Source organism: Oncorhynchus mykiss, chromosome 16 (genome assembly GCF_013265735.2).
Source record: "Oncorhynchus mykiss isolate Arlee chromosome 16, USDA_OmykA_1.1, whole genome shotgun sequence".
Taxonomy (NCBI): Eukaryota; Metazoa; Chordata; class Actinopteri; order Salmoniformes; family Salmonidae; genus Oncorhynchus; species Oncorhynchus mykiss.
The window spans coordinates 34,765,649-34,770,825 of record NC_048580.1 but is presented as its reverse complement, the minus strand read 5'-3'; positions in this window follow the sequence as shown (position 1 = coordinate 34,770,825).

Sequence of the window (5,177 nt, the reverse complement as noted above, 5' to 3'; positions counted from 1 at the left end):
TGCTTCTGTCATTATTATTTTTTTGTTTGGTCAAAATTGTTACTTTGTCAAAGAAAATACATTTTTGAATAAACAAGCTTATGTAAAATAAAGATTTGCTATATTTATAAAAGATCTAGAGTCTATTGGAAGACCGCATAATTGGAGAAAAAAAACTCAAGAGTGGGGAGAGAATGATGTTTCAGAGGGACAAACACACACGTTCACTCTAGCCCCAGTTTTCCTAGTTCTAACATGCATCCTTCGTGCGGATATTGTCCTGATGTCCGTTCGTACTTTTAAGATTGGATCACAATGAGTCTTGTCTACACACCCATCTAAGAATGTGGACAAGATCAGGACAAAGGACATGTTAGAACCAGGTATAAACAGGGCTTCTCTCAGGTGGCATATCATGAAGCGTATTAAACAGCATGATCATTACACAGGTGCACCTTGTGCCAGGGACAATAAAAGGCCACTAAAATGTGAAGTTTTGTCACACAACACAAAGCCACAGATGTCTCAAGTTGAGGGAGTGTACAATTGGAATGCTGACTGCAGGAATGTCCACCAGAGCTGTTGCCAGATAATTTGATGTTCATTTCTCTACCATAAGCTGCCTCCAACGTTGTTTTATAGAATTTGGTAGTACGTCCAACCAGCCTCACAACAGCAGATCTTGTGTAACCTCGCAAGCCCAGGACCTCCATATCCGGCTTCTTCACCTGCAGGATCATCTGAGACCACCCACCCGGACAGCTGATGAAACTCAGAAGTATTTCTGTCTGTAATAAAGCCCTTCTGTGGGGAAAAACTCAATCTGGTCCTGCCTCCCCAGTGGGTGGGCCTAGCTCCCAAGTGGGTAGGCCTATGCCCTCCGAGGCCCACCCATGGCTGCGCCCCTGCCCAGTGCTGTGAAATCCATAGATTAGGGCCTAGTGAAAATATTTAAATTGACTGATTTCCATATATGAACCGTAACTTAGTAAAAACGTTGAAATTGTTGCATGTTGCGTTTATATTTTTGTTCAGTATATATACACACACAAGTATGTGGACACTCCTTCAATTTAGTGGATTCGGCTATTTCAGGTACACCTGTTCCTGACTGGGGCATAAAATCGAGCATAGCCGTGTGCTATGTGCCATAGCCGTGTGACAAACATTGGCCGTAGAATGGCCTTACTGAAGAGGTCAGTGACTTTCAATGAGGCACCGTCATAGGATGCCACCTTTCCAACAAGTCAGCTAGTCAAAGTTCTACCCTGCTAGAGCTGTCCCGGGTCAACTGTAAGTGCTGTTATTGTGAAATGGAAACGTTTAGGAGCAACAATGGCTCAGAAACAAAGTGGCAGGCCACACAAGTTCACAGAACGGGACCACCTAGTGCTGAAGCGCATAAAAATCATCTCTCCTCGGTTGCAACACTCACGACTGAGTTCCAAACTGTCTCTGGAAGCAACGTCAGCACAGTAACTGTTTGTCGGGAGCTTCATAAAATGGGTTTCCAGCTAACCATGCGCAATGCCAATCGTCAGCTGGAGTGGTGTAAATCTCGCCACAATTGGACTCTGGATAAGTGGAAATTAATTCTCTGGAATGATGAATCACGCTTCACCATCTGGCAGTCTGGGAATCTGGAGTTAGCAGATGCCAGGAAAACGCTACATGCCCCAATGCATAGTACCAACAAACTCCTTTGGGATGAATTGGAACACCAACTACGAGCCAGGCCTAATCGCCCAATATCAGTGCCCAACCTCACTAATGCTATTGTGGCTGAATGGAAGCAAGTCCCCTCAGCAATGTTCCAACATCTAGTGGAAAGTCTTCCCAGAACAGTGAAGGTTGTTATAGCAGCAAATGGGGGGTCCAACTCCATGTTAATGACCATGATTTTGGAATGAGATGTTCGACGAGCAGGTGTCCACATACTTTTGGTCAGGTAGTGTATCATTCACACTGATATAGGGGCAAGACCTGCTCTTAATTGCATTATGACTGAACATGCCAAATGTTGTCAATAAGCAAGACATGTTTTTTTCACCTTTATTTAACTAAGCAAGTCAGTTTTAAGAACAAATTCTTATTTACAATTACGGGAACATTGGGTTAACTGCCTTGTTCAGGGGCAGAACGACAGAAATTTACCTTGTCAGCTCGGGGATTCGATCTAGCACCTTTCGGATACTGGCCCAACGCTCTAACCACTAGGCTACCTGCCGCCCCCACATTCATAACTGATAAAGCCTAAAAAGAGAGCAAATAACTTGAATCAAATTCTAAAACATCTTGTTTTAAATAGGCTATACAGGCACCATAATTGCTACCCGTAATATGCAGTCATTTCAAGATGCAGTAATCTCAATGCTTTCCACTCAAGCACGAGTGGTCTTTCTACAGATTTAAGAAGGCTGTGGTTAAACGCTTAGTGTTATTTGAGTACACAACAGGAAACACTGCTGAGCATATCTTCCTTTTTAGAAAATACAAAACTGGCGCACGCATGCAGCAGGCACACACACACTCCATATCAGTTATAATAATTGAGTGGTCTTACTAAAAGTATGAAGCGGTCTATACTCCCAATCAGACTACTAGAATTTAGTGCCTGAAGTGTGGTGTTAAAGTGGGTGACAGTTTGCAGGACTGATAGTTTGTTTAGTCTGTGACCTAGTTCAACACACTGCTTGAACACAGACTTGATTCTATTCCCGGTTGAAAACTTCGTCATGGTGGAGTGTGGCTTTGAATGTCAGCCAAGGAAATTACTCTGCTAAGTACAAATCTAGTGTCATGGATGTTATTTACGAAGCAAAAAGTATCCCGCTGGGCACACTGGTTGAATCAATGTTGTTTCCACGCCATTTCAATAAAAATATGTTGAACTAACGTGGATTAGAAGTTGAATTGATGTGCGTGCCCAGTAGAATGTGTTTGGTTCAGTTAGACCTAGCAGGGATTGGGGAGCAATTAGTTTGATGATCTATGTGGCTTCATTGTTTCTCTACAGTTAAGTTACAGGGGGTACTTTTGTTAGTCATATGACATGAAAGAGTCACTTGAAACACACACACACACACGAAGTAGGGGTGCTGAGGGTGCTGCAGCTCCCTATTATTTTTTCTCACCTCAAGGCAAATACCATTTCTTCCATCTGGAATGTGTGACAGCTTGGGTCAGGTATGGATGTGTTGTTCTGCTCTTTCACAGAAAACCACCACCATGACAGTATACCTGCAGGGCGCTCTACGTCCTGGTTGAAATTGGGGTGTCGTACCACGGGCCGGGACATCCTGGAGGCGCGGGCTCACAAACACACATGCACACGCACACAGGGAAGCTGCAGACATTGACACATTAGAAGGGGACACAAGAGTGGGAACTGAATGGATCTGTTAAATGACCATGGAAAAGCATTGCATTTTGGAAACACGTGTACCACTTGTAGGCAAGGAATGTAAAAACATTTTACTTTCCTTGCCTGTAGGGACAGTTTCTCAGGCTCAAATTAAATTACTCCTGGCCCGTCAGGAAGTCCAGGATCCAGTTGCAGAGGGTGATGTTCAGACCCAGGGCTCTAAGCTTGGTGTCGAGCTTGGAGGGTATAAATAGTGTTGAATGCTGAACTGTAGTCAATGAACAGCCTTCTCACATAGGAGTTCCTCTTGTCCAGATGTGTTAGGGTTAAGGCTGTCATTACATTTTGTTAACTGGTTATTGTCATGCGAAAGACTGCAGGTCTCACGGTAATTGACGTTAATTAACATGAACAAGCTACTGATGTGCGCCTTTGGAACATATACATTGAAACAGTGGTGGAAAAAGTACCAAATTGTCATAGAAGTAAAGATACAGCATCTTAACAAAAAATGACACCCAGTAAAATACTACTTGAGTAAAAGTCTAAAAGTATTTGGTTTTAAAATCTACTTTAAATCTGCTAAACATCGAAGACAGGCATCCAAAAAATAAAAGCATCTGGTAGTGGACTAAGTTGTGATAAAACAGCAGAGCACTCACAACAACACAGGCAGAGATCTAGTTGATCTTAGAATGCTCATTAGAGTGCATTCGGAAAGTTCTCAGACCCCCTGATTATTTATACATTTTGTTACATCATAGCCTTATTCTAAAATAGATTAAATCATCGTCATCGTCGTCGCGCCCCCCCACCCCCCCCATCAATCTACACAACATACCCCATAATGACAAAGCAAAAACAGGTTTTTAGAAATATTTGCAAATGTATAAAAAAACAACAACTGAAATATCACATTTATACAGTGGTGTAAAAAACCACCCTACTGCCTCCGATCTGGCGGACTCACAAAAACACACAAGCTTAATTTGTAAATAATGTCAGAGTCTAGGAGATAGCCCCTGGCTTTCCGTAAATTAGTTAAAAAAAAAGAAAATGGTGCCATCTGGTTTGCTTAATATAAGAAATTTTAAATGATTCATACATTTACATTTACTTTTGATACTTAAGTATAATTGGAACCAAATAATTTTAGACTTTTACTCAAGTAGTATTTTACTGTGACTTTCACTTTTTCTTGAGTCATCTTTTCTTAAAAGTTATCATTACTTTTACTCAAGAATGACAAAATCGGGTACTTTTTCCACTACTACATTTACATAAGTATTCAGAACCTTTATTTAGTACTTTGTTGAAGCACCTTTGGCAGCGATTACAGCCTTTTTTGGAGAGTTGCTCCCATTCTTCTCTGCAGAACCTATCAAGCTCTGTCAGGTTGAATGGGGAGCGTTGCTGCTCAGTTATTTTCAGGTCACTCCAGAGATGTTTGATTGGGTTCAAGTCTGGCTCTGGATGGGCCACTCAAGGACATTCAGAGACTTGTCCCAAATCCACTCCTGCGTCGTCTTGGCCGTGTGCTTAGGGTCGTTGTCCTGTTTGAAGGTGAACTTTTGCCCCCAGTCTGAGGTCGAGTGCTCTGGAGCAGGTTTTAATCAAGGATCTCTCTGTACTTTGCTCCGTTCATCTTTCCCTCGATCCTGACTAGTCTCCCAGTCCCTGCCGCTTTAAAAACATCCCCACAGCATCATGCTGCCACCACCATGCTTCACCGTAGGAATGTTGCCAGGTTTCCCCCAGATGTGATGCTTAGCATTCATGCCAAAGAGTTTAATCTTGGTTTCATCAGACCAGAGAATCTTGTTTCTCATGGTCA